The sequence below is a fragment of the Tenrec ecaudatus genome, chromosome 12, assembly GCF_050624435.1.
Source record: "Tenrec ecaudatus isolate mTenEca1 chromosome 12, mTenEca1.hap1, whole genome shotgun sequence".
Classification (NCBI taxonomy): Eukaryota; Metazoa; Chordata; class Mammalia; order Afrosoricida; family Tenrecidae; genus Tenrec; species Tenrec ecaudatus.
The window spans coordinates 40,755,230-40,776,759 of record NC_134541.1 but is presented as its reverse complement, the minus strand read 5'-3'; the positions used below and the strand labels follow the sequence as shown (position 1 = coordinate 40,776,759).

The window sequence follows — 21,530 nt, the reverse complement described above, 5'->3', positions numbered from 1 at the left end:
ACGGCTGTGAGGTTGGCACAGAACTGCGTAGTGTTTGACTCGGTTGCACCCTGGGTCACTGTAAGTGTGCGCCGGCCCGACGGCGCCCCACAATAAACCTATACACCAACTCCTGTCGCCATCCTTGACCTACCCAATCCTCACCCTCACCCTCCATCGTCAGTTTACTTTTCCATTCTTACTCAAATGCTACAGTGACGCACAAGAGCACAAATATTGTAGGAGTCCACGTACAGGACCTCCTCAAAATGGTAAATGCCGAGACGGAGTTTATTGGTGGCTACCAGAGCTGGGCAAGGGGGAAAGGTGGGGTCCTGTTTGAGGGGCACAGAGTTTCTGTTCAGGGTGCTGGAAGAATACACAGTGGACAGTGGTGGCTGCTGCCCACAAAGAATGTGGTCGATGTCCCTGAGTGTTATTGTGAGGAAGGAGCTGATAGCCAATTCGGACTCACAGTGACCCTCTAGGGGAAGCGCAGCCTGCTCCTGCACCATCCTCACAACTGTCATACTGGAGCCACTTTCGCAGCCGCTGTCAGTCCGTCCCACTGACCACCTGCTTTATCACACATGACCTTTTCCAGAGACTGGTCCTTGCTGAAAACTTGTCCAATCATGCTGTTGTCGACTGGTCCATCTGAGAGGGTTTTGTCAGTGAACGGTACAAGAAAAAATTGGTTGAAATGGACAAGTTTTATTGTTTATTTTATCACATAAACAATTTTAAGCTATCTAGAACAGTTTCTGTCTACCTCAGAAAAATACTGCGGTTCCTTTGCCCTTCTCTTTTGGATCCTCACATCTGTACCACACATCTGGATATTTTATTAATTGCACCTCTACCTCCATCTCCCGGCACCCATCTCTCCATTGGCCTCGTTGTTGTGACTTGCACAGGAAGAGAACAGCAGCAGGCTGGACCATGGCGGACACACTGCAGCAGAGCTTTCACATGAAGACAGACTAGGAAAAGGACTGCTGATCTACTTCTGAAAAGTAGTCACTAAAACATCTTATGGATCATAATGGATATTGTCCCATACAGTGTTGGAAAATGAGCCAAAATTACACTCACAATACGCCAAGGCTGCAGCAATAGATTCAAACACTCCAGTATTGGAGAAGGCAATGCAGGTAAACGCAGCATTGTTCACTGATCTGTTGAATATGGGGTCACCACGAGTCAGAACTAACTCAAAGACAGACAGCTAACAACCAACACAGCCAATCCCTAATGATTTCACAGAAGTCCGTGCCACCAACAGCACGAAAGTCCTTCCAGGTTCAACCATGTTGTAAGCTTTATGGGGTCCTCCCTTCTCTCCACGCCGTACAATGTAAGGTATGTGAACTTGATTCGATGTGTTTGTCATTCATTAACAAGGTCAGCAGATGACTAGGCTTCCACAATAATCCAATGTTGACCATGACCCAGAGACACTGAAAATTAATCATAATTAAATGGAAATTAACTTGATTGGGTTTACTTGACCACTTGGCATAGGAGACGAGTGAACAGTTTAGCAACTTGAGTTCTTGGAAAACAAATGAAAGTCAGCATTTTAGCCATTGTAGTTACTAGAAGAAGAAAAAAATCATCCAGAAAAAACGAAAAGATCTCTAGCAGTACTATGATTTGGGGAGAAAGACCCGGCTTTCTACCCCAGGAGAGAGTTGCAGTCTCAGAAACCCAGTAGCAGTTCCGCTCCATCAGAGAGGATTGGGGGGAGTTGGAATGGACTCCCCAGCAGTGAGTTTGAGAGTAGCATGACTTCACCCAATACCTTAGGGAACTCCTTGCCATTCTCGATCACAGTGAAGCTATTTATGTGGATGCTCCTACCTATGACACACCTGGAAACAACAATGAGATCTTGTAAGACACCTAGCAACTGCAGCAGGCGGACTATCCGTTTTGACTCTTCTTTGCACAAGCAGACGCTGGAGCTCTTCCTCCCAATTGCGGAGTGAGGTGCTCAGCGCATGAATGTTCTGTTGGGGCGCTGCCGGTGGTTTCCTGTTGCTTATCAGGGAGAGCATTCTGAGAGTTCCCATGACCTCAAGCAGCAAAGGATTCAAAGTTGAAACTTGTCAGTCATTTCAATTTTTCATACAATTTAAACCGGGAAGGAAAGCAGTCACCAGAAAGAAGAAAATCTGAAGCTTAATGCGTTTCCTCTTTCAATTAGTTGCTCTTCTCCCTACAAACCATTGGACAGCACCTTTCAAGCTCACATAAAGGATGCCCAAAGCACAAACAGCACCCTTAGAATCTCAGAATGTCTCCTTCTGGCTGCTCTGGGGAGCTAGCATGAGGTTTCCAGCAGCCAATTCCTTCAGCAAAGCCTGCCTTTGTGGGAAAGGAAAAACCATATACTTAGCATATTGAGAAGCCGAATAAAAAGGGGGGAGGGGAGGAAATTGTTGTAATTATGCGAGAGCTTTTGCATACAAATTCCACTTTCCTTGGAGAAATTTGCATACTCCCTTTAAGGGATCCCCAGGCCAAAAGTACCTATTACGCTTTTCAGCTCCAGTCTTTAATAGCAAGGGAACAGTTGGCTAAGAGCATGCTTCATGCGTGGCCCAAAATGCTGTTTGTGGAGGGCAGGGTTTGAAAGGTGCATTGTCTACATGGAGAGCCTGGGGATTACCACTAGGGCGGAAACCGCCAGTCCAGAGCAGGGCACTGGTCTAAGCAGGCCTCCGGAACACAGCACTCCTTGGGCATACAGGCAAACCCCCTGAAAAAGGCTTTCTCCTCCAGAACCCTTCCACCTAGACGAGGACAACGGTCCCAGGTGTGGTTAATGCAAGTCTCTCTGCCTTTATTTCAGGGGGATAAAGAATCCACGGAGGGGACATCCAAAATAAAGACCGTTTTTAAAATTTGGTTTAAATTTGAGGCAAATGGGTGTCTGGCTTTAATTAGAGAGAAATTGGCTAGGTAATCAACCATGAAAAAAAAAAGTGCGAGTAATACTTCCCATTAGAGGAATTTAAGAAACATTAAATACCCATTTCTACTTCATAATGGAAAAAGGCTTGAGCAGGCAATATAGCATCCTGGATCAAAGTGATTATTTCTGTATGGGAGAAAATCCCTACGTTTCCATGAGAATTACTTGGAGCGTATCATTCTTCTCAAAAGAGGCTATTTTTACAACACAATGAATAAATACCCTATTCTTAAATGAACTGCCTACCAACTGGAGAAAATTAGCCTCTCCATTAAAAGAAGCCTATTTTTGTCAAGCCTTTCCAAAGCAAACAAGTCAGCAGTGGTTCTGGGACCCTGAGTCCACCAGCGCCAACAGCAGCGGTCCCGAATGAAAGGCTTGTCGGAACGGGTGGGCGGCAGGCAGAAACCAATGAGCGCAAGCATTGTATAGCTCACAACTGCAAGCCAGTCACCAAGGATGCTCTGAAATGCTCTGTAACCTGGGCAGGCCAAGTGCGCCCACCCACTTTCATAAAAGAACATTTTCAAAATTAACAAGTGGGAAAACTATTTTTTAAAGTTTATAAGTGGAAAAGGTATTTATACACACACACACACACACACACACACAAACTTCTTGTGAATCAGGTAAAGGTTTACAGAGCACATCATCAGTTTACACATTTTGGTTCAAGTTATCCACAACAAGCCGCCCTCCGTACATTCACTTATCCTACTTCCTCCCTGCGTTTCCTATTTCCATTCCTCTTTTCTTAACCCTCTGAACTTTGTCTGTGGGGAAATGCTGCCCTTTGATCTTACATATCTGGTTATTGTTAACACGGGGTGAGTTCACTTCCAGACCTGACGGGTAACTACAGGCCGCTGTCTTGGGGTCTGTCTGCCCAATAAAGCCTCTTTTACTGCTTTAGGTCCTGCCCGCCTCTCAACCCAGTCCCTTCGGATGTTATCCTTGGCAGACCTGCTGGCAGTGGTACCCAGGCACCATGTAGCCCCTCTGGTCTCAGGGTGGTGGAGACTGGTGATGGCACTGTCCATTAGCTCACTAGTCTAATTGTGTCCGCATGTCTGCCATTTTCACGACTCTTATTTCCTCCAGACAGAGGGAGATCAATAGTTGCCTCTTAGATGGTTGCTTGTGAGCTTTTTTAAAAATCCGAGTCACTACTCACCAAAGTAGGATGTAAAGTATTGTCTGTGTGAACTATGCGATGCCAGTTGACCTTGATGTCCCCTAAGACCATGGTCCGGAGCCCCCCATGTCCAGCAACTCATTCCCTATGCTTGGTTCTATTTACAATGTTGTCATAACCTTTCTCGCTGTATGTTCCACCACGTTCGTGGTTATATCTGCAGCAGTATTCATAATACACTAAGGAGCAAAGGCACTAGACCTCAACTTTATAAAGCAACCCAAACCAAAATCAAATCCACACCGCCGTCCGTTAGACACTCTGAAAGGCCAGCGCGTTCGCTGCAACAGCAGCTCTGTGTCCAGGGCACCATCAGGCGCATTCTGCTCAACCCGCTCCAAGGGGAAGGGTCACAGGGCACGTCAGCACGGCCCATGCCTGAGGAGGGCTCTTGACAAAGCGACGCTTACACCGTCCGAGGATCAAAAAGCTTGTGGGGAAAAATGAATGCAAAGATACTGGAATGTTTCCTGGAACCATGGGAACCACTGTCATTGAGTCCATTTTGACTCATAGCAACCCTATTGTTCAGGGCAGGATTGTTCCCTAGGGTTGTCAGACTATGATTCCTTATGGGAGTAGGCGGTCTCATCTTTCTCCCAGAGAGTAGGTGGTGGGTTTGAACCAACAACCTTGCAGTTAGAAACCCAATGCAAAACTCGTATCGTGCCGCCAGCTTTTCTTTCCCTCCTCATACCGCTTATTTATATTGATTAGGGAATACGTTATAAACATAAATTGGCTCATGGAAACGTCAGAGCTAGAGACCGGCGGAAGGTCAGCGAGGACAACAATAAAATATGAAGTGGTGATCTGCAGGCCGTAGGGTTTCAAATGGTTACATTTTCAAAACAACCACATAACATCTATTATTCGGGAAGAAACAGCGTCTTCTCTTAGGATAACAGAAGCACCACATTTTAAATTTTTCTTTGTTTTAAGCAATTCGGTCATCTTTTGGCAACTGGTAAAATATACCCAAATGTGTTGGCACACAGACACTAAGTTGGAAAGAGATAGAAGAAAGCCGGCCTTCTACTTGCCATGCATATACCAGCTAGAAAGAAATGCAATCAACTTCAGTATTCCTCTCAGATTTCTGGGGTCCCCGGAAAATAAATGAAACGAACGCAGTCCTGGCACAAGATGAAAAAAGCCTCAGCCTCTCTAATTTCCTGTTTATTCTTTCAGATGCCAACCATCACACGGCAAACGTTGAGAGAAATTTAAAATGTGTACAGATAACATAAACACAGTTGAGTGTCTTTATTTTCTCATACAAAAGACAGTCCAAATAGAGGAAGAATGCTATCTTGAAAGGCATTCTTCTGTCCCCGAGGCAATACCGCATCTCTCCTCTGAGAGATTTTTAAATCCTGTAATTTTAAAAATTCATGTGTCACTGAGATAAATGATCATCTGTATAAATATTCTTTTTGATAAAGAAAATTACTTTGGCGTCATCTTCCTCTGCTGTAATTTTGACTACCCACTTTTATTTTTTGAATTGTACAAGTCTGTCATGTTGACCTTCACAATGCACTGATTTCCTATGGTCAGTCATACAATGTTCTACAAAATCACTGAAAGAAATGATCACGTTCCAGATGGTACCAGGCTCTCAGAAAGCATAGCATCTGAGGTCTGGAAGGCATGTCTTCAAACATGCACCCCTCTATGTGAGGCATCAAGCAAGGCCACCCAGATGCAACACACCAGCCTGTGTGATCTAAGGATTGTAAATAATAAAATCCAAATCCAGAGGCGGGAACAGCATCAGAGCTTAAAATTCTGACCACCTGGTTTACAGAAGGTTAGGAATAACAGCACAAGTCCAAAATCCATTCGCAAGGTCCACACTCTGGAGAAGCCTCTCTGACCACGGTCAAGGTACATGAACAGCCTCGCCAGCAGACAGACCATCGTAAAGTTGAGCGTGGCAGATGTAGTTAGGTCAAAGTGTAAGACCATATCACTTGATCTCCATTTTTCTTCTTTTAAAGTTTTTCGCTTTTTAATATAATTTGATTTCCTTTCAAATGAGGTTTTTCTGTTTTGTTTTGTTGCTATTTTTGTTTAGTTTGTTTTGTAAGGTTTTCTGTATGTGAAATCTGGAATAGGTAAATAGATAGACACTAGTTGGATTACTAATCACTAAGGGCATGACTGGGGAAGTTGGGGAAAGTGGGGAGTAACAATGACTATAAGAAAGATGAAAGTGTTTGAAAATTGATGATGGTGAAGATAGCACAACTCTTCTTAATATGACTGAATGCTTAAATTGTGTGATATTGAAATTGCATGCTAATAAAACTATTTTAGGTGAAAAGTAAGTTATCTGTAACTGAGTAAAATACCATCTTAAGAGAGAAGGTGTTAACCTTCTATATTGAAACTGGTCCGTAAACTTGAATAATGAACTCACAGAACACAAAACAGAGGGGCTGAAGCTGCTCCTTCCTGGTCACGCCTCCACTGTCACGGTTGTCACTGAGTGGACTCCGTTCAGGGCTTCCAAACAGGTCATTCTGGTTCACCCCTTGCTAAAAATTTGCCAATTCCACCCCAGATAAACTGAAAGCAGAATCTACATCTTAACAGAATCCCCAGGTGGTTCTTCCGAACGAGTCGGGGCTTCAGAAAGTTTGTGGCAAAGCGGAGTTCATAAATAATGGAATTACCCCACAGCATTTGACGCTCATTCCCCATCCTTGCCCTCTTGTTAAAACGTTGACCTTGATTCTTCATGTTGAGGGTAGAAAGGCACATTCTCAGCAAGGGATCAAAGCAGGCTAAACTGGTTCAGAGCCCGTGGCTCCATTACCAACACTCAAATTGGCTTACGTGGCCACTCACAGGCCCACTGCTCGTCAGGGGCTGCCAGGGCCAGATGGCAGCTGTCAGAAGACCAAGGTTTGGGAGCCAGAAATGCCAACTCCCGGGGTTCATTAAGACAAGGACCGCATCTCAGCCCCGGCAAGAACAAAGAGGTAACAGTTAGGTGAGGATGAACCACGCCGTCTGTGCCTGGCATGTGCAGCTTTCCCTCCAGAGTATTCGGCTTGCGCTTTACCTCGCTCTGCCTGTTTTCCAAAGACTCTTAACTTATGCCAGGAAAAAGAGGGACACGTCTCCTGTTAGCTCAGCTTTCATAATTTGATAAGCACTAGACTATATGTACTGTGGGGACTGAGGGAAAGAGGGTTCAAAATGTTTATTTCCTAGGCTTGTGTGTGAAAACCCAACATGAATTTCCTACGAGTTAAAAGAGCGATCTTTTCCTTTCTACCTGGGAATAATATGGAAATTGTATTTTGAATGTAATATTTCAATCAATATTTCCTACACAAAGGACCTGAAGTGTGGCTGCTTTTTCTCAACTCAACTGCCATGCGGCCAAACTCTACCACAACCGGTCCATAATTGGACCAGCGTTCATCCTGGTAGGCTCCAGAAATATAAATTCCCATTCTGCCTGTGAGGGGCATCACAGTTATGTCGTTTTAGGTATGAAGAAGACGGCTCCTCTCTGGAGCATGCGTACATGTCCATGTGTACTCGGGTTACAGCGAGTGTTAAAACTGGCTAACTTTGAGTGGGGGCATCTTGACTTGGGGGACTCAGCAGCCTCACCTAATTCTCCATTTCCTTTATGTTTAAGGACCAACTGCTTCATCAAGAACCTGCTCTGAATCTCCTCAGCTTTCCATTTCTCTCAGTCGTCTCATTTCACTATCATTTCTCCCTCTTTCTGTCTCCGTGTCTCTCTCCCTGATGATCACTATCGATGTGCAGTCCAAGTCTGCCCCGCTCCATCTGCGCCAACCAGCTTTATAATTAAACTATCTGACAGGGATTGGAAGAATCGTCCCTCAGTAATTTATTCTCCTTTCTTTATTTTTGGCTTTCATACCCAATTATAATAGTAGGGTATATACTTGGCACTCCTGAGAGAGAAAGGAGAGGACTCTGTTTCTTTTGATTTCTTTAAATAACAATAATTAGGCTCTCATCTTCTCTACAGTTCACACATCAATGAGGAATTCAGGCGAATGTGTCCGTCAGACTTTCGTTCCAGCCCACTGTTTGGTCAAGTCTCATTTACTTGGACATTCCTCGCAGGACGGCTTCCCCCTTGAAAGACTCACCAGTTGGTTTCCAAGGCACTGTAGGCCCTTGCTTGTCTTACTTCATTAGCTCTTTCTTATCCCTGATCTCTAATATTGGTTTCTCCTCACCTCTCTGCCCTTTAACTCTAAGTGCCCTCTGGCTCAGTCCTCAGACCCCTTCTCTTCCTTGTCTGTATTCACATCCTCTAGGACTTCTTCAATCCAGACCTCTCTCTCAATTCCAGATTTTTCTATCCAACCACTTTCCAACGCCTTCACTGGATGGTCTAGTGGTCTTCTCAGATGAACACATATGAAATCAAACTCCTGATCTTCCCCACCCACGCCTGTCCTCACACAGCCTTCCTTGTCTCTCTTCATACACAGCAAAGCCACCCTTCCAGTGCCGCCAGTCTGAGACCATCTTGCATTTGCTTTAGCCAACCTCCTTTTCCACGCCTCATATCAAACCCATGAGCAACTCCCGTAGGAGACACGAGGGACAGCATCTGCCCCAGAGGAGAGTTAAAAAGGAGGAAAGGACAGGAAAACGGGCAAATAGAAGCAGGAAACTGAACGTGGAAATGGGAAGAGGGCTGACCATTGTAAGCAATGGCAAGGAACAATCTGCGTATATACACTGCTGAATGAGAAACTACTTTGTTCAGTAAACACTCATCTACACCAGAAGATATCATTTAAAGGAAGTACTTGTCTATCATGATCCCAATTCTGCCTTACAAATCTGACTAGACCACAGGATGTACATTGGTACAGATAGGAACTGGAAATACAGTGTAAGATATGACAAAATAATAATAATTTATAAATTATCAAGGGTTCATGAAGGAGGGGTAGTGAGGAGGGGGGAAAATGAGGAGCTGATATTAAGGACTCAAATAGAAAGCACATGTCTTGAGAATGATGATGGCAACGAATGTACAAATGTGCCTTACACAATTGATGAATGTACGGGTTGTGATAAGAATTGTACGAGCCCCTAATAAAATGATTAAATAAAGTGCTTGTGTGTGTATATGTCCAAGTGTTTATATGTGTATTAGTGTGTACAAATGAAGTTCACAAATACAATAGGAATATGAAACATATGAAACACAAATCCGCAGATCGGTTCCTCTAAGAAAGAAACCAGGAGGTCTTTAGAAGGGATATGGAGCGTTCTAAGAGAGGGCGATAAAGGACAACTGCAGGTGGATGGATGGAGAGGTTAAGGAAGATCTCATGAGCATTCATTTAAAGCACAGAACAATGTTTGGATTTAAAGAGACTGGAGAAATTATCTTTCAGGAATGGAAAAAATCACGTGACTGAATGCAAAAAGAGAAAGGGGCCTGGATGAAGTCTGGCTGAAGCATGGAGCAGTCTAAAGATGGCATGAAGTAAATGTAAACTGGCTGCAAAATTAATTTGCTTCTTGTCTGGCAGGAAATGGGGAGCCCGGTGGCATTATAGGTTAGGCATAAGAATGTTAAATGCAGAGACGGCCACTCAAACCCGCCAATTCTTCCACGGGAGAATGATGGAGCCGGCGCTCCAGTAACGATTCATAATCTCGAAACCCTGTGTGGCAGTCACCTAATCTGGTGTCAATTTAAGGATTAAGAGTGTAGGGGTGGAGTCTAGGCTGCCAATCTGGAGACAGCCAATGAGACTTCTGTGTGGGCGTGGCCTTCTCCTGAGAATTCTGGGAAATCTGGTTCTCTCTCTCCCTCCCTCCCTCCCCCCACCTCCCCCTCTCTCCACTCTCTCTGCTACTCCCTGGGAGACACTGCAGAAGACAAGACACATGGATGCAATCAGACCTCAGAAGCCAGAGAAGCCACAGAGAGACCCCTGCCAGCACTGAGATGTTTACAGCACCATTGGACCCAAAGACTTTCTACCCACTGGCTTGTGATCGTCCTGCATTTGGCTTCATTGTATGTGTTTCATGAGTCTGAAGAATTGTTATCAGACATATGGGCTAATATCGGACTTGCGGACCTGATCTGGACTAGGCTAGGATGTTTTCTCAATGTTCAACTGTTCTTGTATATAAACCTCTCCCTTATACACAAATGTGTGTCCATGGATTTGTTTCTCTAGTCTACCCAGACTAAAACACCCTGTTTGGGGTTACCCCTTGGAATTGACTCAATGGCTATGGTTTTGGTTTTTAAGGGTTTCTTGCATGTACAGAGCATGCTTTAGGGACATGAATCTGGTGGCAGTATGAACACATGGGGTGACTTCGGGATCGAAGTCCTGTGGCCGAGAGTGTATGCTAGTATGACAAGAGTGCCTCAAAAGAGATGGGTCCTCTCCTTTTAAGCCTATTATTTGTGACTGCTTGACTAATAGAACACAGGAGCAATGGCGCTGGGCCAGGGTCCAGGCCAGACCCTAAGAAAGTGGCAACTTCCTGGTTCTATCTCTCGGACACTCACTCTTGGTCCTCAGCCGGCATGCTACGCGGAAGCCTGTGATGCGCATGGAAAGGTTCACTTGAAGACAGACTGAAGTCGCAGGTCTTCAGCCGTGACTGAGCTCCCTGCCGTGAGGCCAACTTGCTACGCATGTAAGTGAATCATTTTGGAAGCAGATGTCCATTCAACACCTCCCCTCGCCAACGCACAGCTGACGATGCCCTAAGGAGCAGAGAGGCAGGTCTTATCGGTGCAACCTGCCCTAACTACTGATTTCTGGTGGTTTTATGTTAAGCCATCTAGTTTGGGGGTAGCTGGTTACAAAGCAGAAATAACAACAACAGAGATGACTTAAAGGTTCTCGGAAAAGTTCTGGTCCATGGATGAAAGAAACAATAAAAAGTGCTTCTGAGAATGAAGGAGGACGCTTAGATGCCAGCTACCATCTGAAGGAACGATCAATAGGAAGTGTTCAGCCTTAAATTAAAACGAAGACATGGCCTCTTTGTTATTGCCCTCAACAAGAATGAATTAGGTAGAAATAATAATTCACTAGTAGTTACTTTGGAGTTGTTCCTTGCGATGAATTGGGAGTATTTTAACAGCTACCCACTCCTGCTACCCTCATAAATACCACTTTCCTGTCACAGTGCTGTGAACTATCCTCATGACTTGCTTTGGCCAATGGCACGTAAGTTAAAATGATGACGGATTAACTCCAAGCAGGCTTTAAGAAATGGTGGCAGCATCTGCTTGGTCTTTGACTGCAAAAACCCGTGCCCTCTGCAAGTCAGGAGGAAGACACGAACCGCAACCTTGAACTCATTCCACAGCGTGGAGTCCAATTCCTGCAGCTCAGCCTTGGTAAAGCAGATCCCTGCCCACCTGCAGACACACACGCAAGAATCATGGTTGCACATGACCGGTTCACTACATTGAAATCATTGTTATCAATATAATTATTAATGCTTGGGAATGACACACAGCCTACTATCGCATCGCAAATATGAAAGATCACAATCCCAAGCAACAAAACCTAGCTACGCCTCGCTGCCATTCAGACACCCAGGGCAGAGCAGAACTGTTCGGTGGGGTTTCAAAAGCTGAGCTCTTTCCGGAGTCAGACGGCCACGTCTTTCTCCCACAAAAGGACTGATGATGTTGAGCTACTGAACCTTCAGTTAGCACCCAAGCATCTAACCACTGTACCACTAAGGCTCTGTATGGATAGATTCAGATCCTGGTATGTTAAATGCTTCCATTGTGGGCAATTAAGTGATACAGCCCTCCTTCCGTAACTGGAAACGAGAATGCTTGAAGACTAACCTGGATGCACATTTTTCTCATCTTTGATTTGTTACTTTACCCACACTCACTGGATGGAAGAGGGGCTTCCTGGGACAAGAGGGTAAATGGAGCACAACTGGAGGGATGCACTGCGGAGCAGCAGCGTTCAGAGTGCGGTGCTCTCTAGCATGTCTGAGCATCCAGGAGGACCAAACTACTTTCATGCTGAGGGGTGAAGTGGAAGGCCCTGGTATGGCTCTTCGACCTATAACCACATGCCTGGGTGAGAGCTCGAAAATAGGATGCAGGAGGCTGATATGAAAGGAGTGGTCAGACTAATAAAGTGATCCATCTCGGAAGCAGGAAGGAGAGAACCCCATGATCATAAGGTAAGGCAGCTGCACCCGAGTACAGCGCAATGCAGGGAAGTCATTTTCTTGGCTCAAATAGCAAGGAGAGCTGGGTGCCCTCAGGGGTCAGTGGTGCTAAAGGAGATTTGTAACACTTGTCCCCAAGCAGGGCAGAGGCCACTGGGCCCACATGACCAAGGAGCTGTGGACCAGCGAGAGAGGAAGAGAGAAATGCCTGCTGCCCAGCTAAGATGTCCTGCAGACAAAAGAACTGTATCCTAAACATCTCTGGTCCTTGACTTGTAACCTGTTAACTTCCCTAATAAGTTCCAAAATCATGACAATTCGGCGTGACCATTGCAATGGACTATCTAACCCTGTGGTTCTCAACCTTTCTAATGCTGCGACCTATTAATACGGTTCCACATGTTGTGTTGACCCCCAACCATAACATTTTCATTGCTTCTTCCTAACAGTAAATGTTTCTACTGTTATGAATCAGGCAACCCCCTGTGAAAGGGTTGTTCGATCCCCAGAGGGGTCGGGACCCACAGGTTGGGAACTGCTGCTCTGACCCAAGCAGAGAAGCAGAGAGCCATGGAGTAGGGTCAGAACAGGGTAAAGAAGGTGGAAGGTGGAAGCATACAGGAATCAGCCTCAGGCTGGGGGTGGAGTTGGATTCTCCTCCTCCCTTGTGTAACCCGTGGAAATCAGAGGTGGCATTCTTGATCACAATAATTTTACATTAGACATGTTTGTTCTTGTCATTTTTAAATAAATTAATCCTGCTTCATGCTCTAACAGGGGCAATACTGACGGTATTACCTACAGAGGTAAAAGTTGTTTAGATCCTTGAATATCTTTTAAGAGAAGAAAAAAGTGACAAGCCACACAAAATGCAAGCTACCCCCTTGACCACAGCACAGAGCGTATGCCAGTGTTCGAAGAACAGTGAAAGGGGCACTCTGTGAGCATGGAAGGTTCCCATAAGGGCAAGTCCTTGACTTCTGTATCACCACGTTCAGAATTTGGATGAAAATGACCGCCATGTGGGCCACTGGGCCACATTTTTTTACTGTCGTCATCATAATCTTGTTCAACAAAAGCCCCTTTAAGTCTGCAGAGATTCCAGCAGGTGACACAGAGCCAATGCCACAAATTGTCCTCTTTCTTTTTGATCAAACTGAGACCTGGGAGTTTATAAAATGCTCTGGCATTGTCATGCAAAAAAGGGGGCCTGGTAACTAAGTCAATAAAAATAAACTGGTAACATAACTAGTAATTTATGTTTATTAAATGCCTTTCCCCCAAAAGACTTAAAACATTCTCTATTTCTCAGCATGCATAAAACCTCCATTAATAAGTTCACAAGTACCCAGTTGTCGTTGTATTAGTTAATACACAGTAAACAATAAACAATAGGCATATGAAATCCCTAATACTTTCCCATGCAATCAGGTACACACCACACCAAGTGCAAAATAAATACCACATTTGAGACATTTGAAACATCGAGTATCTGCTCCCCTCTGTTTTAATCTAAGATTATTTCATATAATCCTCTCTCTTTTCACCTTTACTGTCTGCCTTTTCAGCCCACACACAACTTTTGAGCCTGGAAAATGTTTTATAATAAAGACTATGGCAAACTCCTATGAATTTATAAAGCAAAACCCAGGCACTATACTCTGATTACCACCGCAATCTTCATGTTGAGCCAAGAGGGTTGAATCCAACTCAAAATGCTAAGTCAACATTGTGCAAAACTCGCAGATTGCTTTTCCAATAAGAAATTAAGCTCTCCTTCTATCAAGGCATTGTAAGGAATACAGACCATAGATTCTTTAATAGTTTCATCACAACTATGTGTAGCTACTATTAAATATTACAGAAAAGTTTCAGCTAGAAATAATTAAATATCGTGGCTAAGAAATGACAAGAAGAAATAGGGATATTTCTGAGGCTGAATAAGAGTGGACTGGGTAATATTAGCTTCTCTAACAGATACACACACAAAACATATAAAGGTCCACCACAATAGAAGTTTTATTTCTTGCTGTGTTAGTCCAGGTAGACTAGAGAAACAAATTCATTGACACATATGTGTATAAGAAAGAGTGTTGAAAAATAAAAATAATTTTTTAAATGAGAGTTTTATATAAAGGGTAATTGTGCATTAAGAAAGAAGTCCAACCCAGTCCAGTCCAAGCCCATAAGTCCAATATTAGCCCATATGTCCGATACCAATCTGTAAAGTCCTCTTCAGACTCATGAAACACATGCAATAATGCCGAGTGCAGGAAGACCACTGGCCAGTGGGTAGAAAGTCTCTGGACCCAGTGGCGATATAAGCATGGCAGCGCTGGCAGGGGTCTCCATGTGGCTGCTCCAGCACCCAGGGCTGCATCAGGGTAGGTCCATATGGCTTCTCCTCAGAGATGTCTCACAAGGAGTCAGCCTTGTCAGTCAATAGTCTCCAAGGGAGTGAATCAAGAGAGAGAAGTGTCTCCCAGGTCCAAGGAGGAAAGCCAGGAGTTCCCAGAATTCTCAGGAGAAGGCCATGCCCAAACAGAGGTCTCATTGGCTATGACCCGATTGACAGACTAGACTCCACCCCTTCACCCTTAATCCCCTCAAGTCCCAAATTGACACCAGATTATATAAGTCCCACATTTTCTCTCATTCCTGTAATTCTATAGCATAGAGTTGTTACTGGGAAGAGACCAGTAAATATGCCCCTCAAAGATTTCCAATCTAGGAACAAATTCCTGAAAAATGAAGTGCCTTTCTTGAATACATGTCACAACTCAATACCCTGATTCCCTAAATTGTTTCTCCCCCAAATTTTCTGACGCTTCCTAGTCATCTGTGTCCAAGGGAAGAGAGCAAAAGGCTTGCCCCAAATTTAACCCACATCCCATCTACTCATGTTCTGTTTGTGAGAACAAGTCATAAGGACTCTCGGATATGAATGGAGCTACTGCACAAATCTCCCAGGCTGGGCAGCTGCTTCCCAAAGACGCCCCTTTCCTATCAAAGGCAGTGAATGGACTAGGATGGACTGTGGCCCTTTTTGTCTTGCAGAGTCCTGGTCAATTAGCATGTAAGCCTCTGGTCTTATCAGGGAATGTGGAGACAGAGTCCATCCAGAAGAGATTTCACTTGAGGGCGGTGCAGCCTGCTGCCATCAAAATCCTGTTTGCCACGGAGGAATTCCTAGAAAGGATGACGTGCACAGACAGACGACACAGACGATCACAGCAGCTGCTGTGTGCACCAGAGTGGGAAGGCGGCAAGCAGAGAGAGCAGACAATATGCTTAAGCACTCAAAACACAGCTTAAGACAATATGCCGCAGTCTGTTTGTTCCGGAAAACAAATAAGGCAGGCAGAGCGACCTTGCTGGCAGGGATTCGGTGGTGGGTGACGATTTTGATTACATTCTGAAAGTAAGAATTATCAACACTACTCTTTAAAACAAAGAGATATGTTCTATTACTAAACCAAAGTAGGACCTCTTTTTTAAGATCCTGATATTGTATTCTTTCATTCTAGGATATTCTTTCTCATCAACGGATATTGGATAGCTGATTTGTATGCAGCTAATCTAAGGAAACACTGTGCCTGGTGTTCTCTCTTTCTCTGTGATTATCCTGTTATTCCACCTACAGGGAAAAGCCAGTTGGGATCAGAGAAACTAATCTGGGCTCTTTACACACACATCAATGGGAAACACAGCTATTTTTGTGGGCATTTTCTTTATGCTTGTGAGTACTCGTTGGTGCTGTTACACCCCAATCTCCAAGCTGCCGGGTGCTGCTGGCTATAGCTGTCAGTATCAACGCTGCTGCCCACATGATGACGGGCCAACTTCTAAACCACCTCCTGCCCCGTCTGAGTCCCTCATTCAGAATTATCAGTGCCAGCTTTGGCGTCTCTCTTGCTGGAAGAAGTCAGGAAAAACAGCAAAGTGGGCAGAAGTCTACCCAGCCTCTTACAAAGATCGGTGTCCCCAATTCCAGCAAAGGGAGTCAAGGGCCAGGCAGCCCAAAGCTACACATGTCTCATACACAGATGAAAAAATGTCATCAGCTCAGCCTGCCAAATAGCACGAGGTATAGGCTGCTGTGAGCGGGAGGAGAGTGACAGAGAGTGCCATCAATGACAGGGGAGGCCCTATCTGACCTCCTGCGACTTCCCCGCTGCCACAAGGCAGGCCTTCCAGGCTCCATCTCTCTGTACCTACTCTGACTCTGACAGTTCTACCACATCACACCCCTTCTATGCCAAGGTCAATAATGCACTGCAGCAGTCACACCCAATTCAGAGCGGAGCGTGACATGTAAGACACGAAATAACAACAAGAATACATACTGGATCAAGGATTCACGAGGGTGGGAGGATGGAAGGTGGGGGAGCTGACGCCAAGGCCTCAAGTAGAAGAAAAATGGTTTGGAAACGTTGATGGCAACAGATGTATAAGTGTGCTTAATACAACTGAATGATGGACTCTCAAAAGATTTTTAAGAGCCCCCCCAATAAAATGATTAATAATATTTTTAATTCACAGAGATTATTCACAATGAAGGGGGTTTACAAGGGAAAGTTAATAGGTTACCACAGAGTGGGATCAATAAACAGTAAAGAAAACCATCCTTCATCCATGGCAATACCTTTCCTTAGTCAGCAACTAAGTCTCTGGGTCACAGCCGCTCAGCCACGTGATCCTTTGGCTTCTGCCTCTGTGGGCCAGGAAACCAGCCAGTGCCCTGTTCCTGTGTGTGTCCCACAGTCCCAGTCTCAGGCTCCTCATAGCCGTGGTACTGCTCCTCTAAGACTCCATGCCACAGTCTCTGGTGCCACCTGTCTTGGCCTCTGCTATTTCAGACAGAGATCTGGAACGTGCTCTGCTTCGGATAATCTGGGGGTTTCTCTCTTGCCTGCCCAAGGAGGGGGGCAGGCACTGGGAAAGGGGGTATAACCAAAACTGACCAATGCCTAGTATCCGTGTTATAGGCCAGATACCCTTTTGCATAGCCCCACCCCATCAGGTGGTGGGGGTTAAAGGTGTTGAGAGAAGAGCCACAGTAAAAAATTTCACTTGAAGCCCCTCCCAGGGGGACAGAAAATAGAAAAGTGGGTGAAAGGAGACATCTGTCAGTATGAGACATGAAAAAAATAATAACAATGTATAAATTATCAAGGGTTCATGAGGAAGGGAGGATAGATGAGGGCGGGTAAAAAATGAGGATCTGATACCAAGGGCTCAAGTAGAAAGAAAATGTTTTGAAAATGATGATGGCAACAAATGTACAAATGTGCTTGACACAATGGATGGATGGATGTATTGTGATAAGAGCTATATGAGCCCCCAATAAAATGATTTTTAAAAAATTAAAATAAGCTTCCCTTGAACCTCCTCTCAAGGGATCGGACAACAGAAAAGTGGGTAAAGGGAGACAGCATTCAGTGTAAGACATGAAAAAAATAATAATTTATAAATTACCAAGGGTTCGTGAGGGAGAGAGGGTGGGGGAAGGGGAAAAATAGCTGATACCAAGGGCTTAAGTAGAAGGAAAATGTTTTGAGAATGATGAGGGCAATACATGTACAAATGTGCTTGACACAATGGATGGATGTACGGATTGTGATAAGAGCTATACAAGCCGCCAATAAAATGATTTTAAAAAAGAAAAACGATGATGGCAACGTATGTACAAATATGCTTGATGCAATACAACTGATGGATGGAATTGTAAGAGCTGTAAGAGCCCCCAGTAAAATGATTTTTTAAAGAAATTTCATTTGAACTCAAAGATTATGGTAGAGTGAAGTTTCTTTGTGATACACCCACTAGGGAATTATGTGCATAACATCTCCTAAACCTCTACAAGACTGAGCAGGCTTTGACTTCTCTCCATTCAGCATCCGTATCCCAGGAGCAGAGCTTCTCCACATGGTACGGAGTGGTCCAGGGGTGGACAATCCCCTCTGACACTAGCAGAACTTCCTGTGATGATGGACAGGCTCTAGATCTGTTTCTTTCAACATGTGGTCTCTACCTGCATGGGATAGTGAACTCTCCAGTCAGTTCTGACCCACGGAGATCCTGTAACACTGCACAGCCCTGCACTAGTGTGACTAAGAAACTCGACTTTTTGATTTTTGCTATTTAAACGTCAGTAGCTCAAGCATGCCATTGTCGGCTATCATAATCAACACTGCAGCAGTTAACCAATCTAACCTGTAAGTAGTGACTTGTTTAAAATCTTTTCGAAGAGCACGTTCTTATTTACCTAAGTAACATAATCTAGTAACCATTAAAACAAACATGTGGGTCTTTCTTTCCTGTAACTGTGTGAAAACATTCGGGGCCTGCCTTCATGGGATCATGAGCAATCCTAACCTGACTCAGATGCCTTCTCTATTGGTCTAAGCAACACTTTAGAATCGAAGCTAATTAATAGCTGTTTACAATAATGGTTGTGCTTTAATTCCTACTGATTAAGAAATCACACCGTAGTACAAACTCCTCTTCCTTGGGTATCAGTGAGGACATAAGGGATTGAAGGGTACAATCCTTGCCCTCCATGTGAGAGACGCATGCTCCATGCCCACACAATGAGCCTCCATTGTAGCCTGTCAATGGAGCCCTGCAGGCTGCTATGGTGCTATATGGGTTTCAGCAGAAATTTCAGACAAAGACTAGGAAGAAAGACCTGGAAACCTAGTTCTGAAAAATGGGTCCATGAAAGCTATACAGATCACAAGGGTCCCATCTGCAACCGATGAGGAGGACAGCACAGGACAGGGTAGTAGGACATTTCCCTACGCAATTCAGTCAGGGCCAACTCACAAGGACAATTCAGTAACACTGTCTATTCATGCCCATTTCCTAGTAACAGCAGCACCCATATGGATCAGTAAATATGCATCTACATGGACGATATTAATTGTTCTATGAACAGTCCTTGCTACTGTTCCCAATCCTTGATATTGTCCTTGATAATACCATAGACTCTAAGACCTCTTACAATATTCCATAATCTCCTGTGCTCTGTGATCTGCACCTTGAAAGACGACACCCCTAAATGTCCAACTCTCTGGCGGTTAACATAAGTCCTGTGACTCCTATGAAGACGGACTGGGGTTGATGTGAAAGAAATGAGGGAAGGCGACTGATTCTCTTACTGCTTAGAGATGAAAATTTTCCAATGTAAATCTGGTAGCAGAGGCATATGCGTTATTTGTACTGAAGTTAATTCCAAGTACCATTTTACCTTCAAGGAAGATCAAAGGTCGGATTATTTGGATTTCCTAAAACTATCTTTTTATGCCTCAACATTTCCATTACATTCATCAACTTTCTTTCTATCACCATCTTGTCAAAAATTATCTTCCCTCTCTGTGATTAACTCATGTTTCTCAGTGCCATCTCTAAAGGCAAATCTGAAGAAATAATTTGAGTACAAGAACAGTGAGCTCCAGTTCACTATCGACTCTTGTACTTATGATCCCATATTGAGCAAAATGAAAGAGGGCGATATTCAGTCAGCAGAGCCACGGCTGCGAAGACAGTGCAGGCCGGGCAATGTTTTGTCCTCTTTTGTTCTGCAAGGGATGAGGATCCTAGGAGTCAGGGCCACCACCACCACCACCACCGAGCAACAAGCTGAGTTTACACTGGTGCTTCCAGTCATCCTAAGTAAGCCAAGCAGTTTGTCGCAGCATCAACGCCGCTTCTGCCAACTCAGAAATTAAGATCTGTTCGCGCTCCACCCCAGATTTCCCATAACCCAGCACGTGTCAAAATGTTCTGTAGCATGGGTCAGGGCTCCAGCAGCTCGGGAAGAGGGGAGGGCTGGACCATTCACAGCTCTGAGATGACCAAGAGCTGGACAAGCGACTGAAAGTAGGAGGTCAAAGGCCACCTCTGTGAAGCTGACAGGAAATGAGGAAAGGGACCACCATGAGGTCAGCAGCTGAAAGAATAACCACTATGTAACCAGGACTCCCGCAGACTATTCCGTAGGGAAGAAATGTTTGTACACTGTAACTTCTTAGAAGTGCTCTAAGAACCAGACATCCCATGATAGCAGACTTTAGGGAAATCTTGAAGGAGGGTGGTGCATGGTCAGGTGGAAGTCCTCGAGTCTTAGAATACCCTAAAATCTGAGAGCCTCTGCTGGTGTCGAGTGGCCATGCAGGCAGTCAGGTGGAAGGCTTCCCCAGTCTCTGAAAGCTCTCCTGAATACCTTCCAAAGAGGAGAGCTGGCAGATGCCCATGTGCCTACTGCTGGGTGAAAGGAATCAGGTGGAAATAAAAGCAACCATTCCACTGGGAGCTCAGTCCCTGAAGTTTAGAAACTCCTTGGAATTCTGTACAGATTACAAAACAGGCTCAATAAACAAGAACGTCCACACCTAGTTTTTGCTGATAAAGCAAGAAGCAACAATTTCACAGCACAATCAACCCTCTGGGGGGGAAAAATCTCACAGGGGGTAAAATAAAAGAAGATGTGATAACTTTAACGAGTGGCAAACCATTTTCTATTTTCCAATTCTCTAGGTTTCCTAGAGAGAAGCCGCTCAATGAAAACACAGGCATCTATTTTATTAAGGAGGGCTGGAACTAGACTAATTCAAGAAAAATTCATCTCCTGCGAGATTCATTTATTACACATTACATACACTGATGTACACATCAAATATTATCACAACATACTCATTTTTAAAAAGCCTATGAAATTCACATACCGCATAGAGACAGGAGAAGCTGAAGGTTTGATTCATTTAAAGCCTAAGCAGTGTAAAAGTTGCTTCTCAATTAAGTACTCTGGGTGTAATCTATTCACATTGAATTATAACAGTGTAAATACAAAAGTAGTAAATTCAATTGTAAAAGTACCTACCTTTTTCAGGTGATTACATTTCAGGATTCTGTGTCCAAAAGGATCTGTGTTTTCCTATGGGAAAAAGAAAAGACTATTCAGTAGCATAAAATATGGGGACATGGCACGGGGACAGTTTCTGACCTTCGACTTAACGAAGAACAAGAGAATCAAACTCAGTATCAACCTAATCCCAATTCCTAGGAGACAGAGGTCAGGCTTACCTGCACCCAGCAACCTTCTTTACCAATTCCAGAGCCAACCATTCCTTCTACAGCAGTCTGTCTGTTGGGTGCAAGCATTCATTGCAATGG

At 44.4% G+C, this 21,530-nt stretch overlaps 1 protein-coding gene across 1 annotated transcript in view; it reads right to left on the bottom strand.

Moving 5' to 3' along the window:
• PLCB4 (phospholipase C beta 4) overlaps positions 1–21,286 on the bottom strand; it is a 378,558-nt gene extending 357,272 nt beyond the window's left edge. The window contains exon 1 of the mRNA XM_075527830.1: positions 21,238–21,286. The gene's annotated coding sequence lies outside the window, so the exon portion shown is untranslated. The remainder of the gene's footprint in view (positions 1–21,237) is intronic.
• Between the last annotated feature and the right edge of the window lie 244 nt (positions 21,287–21,530).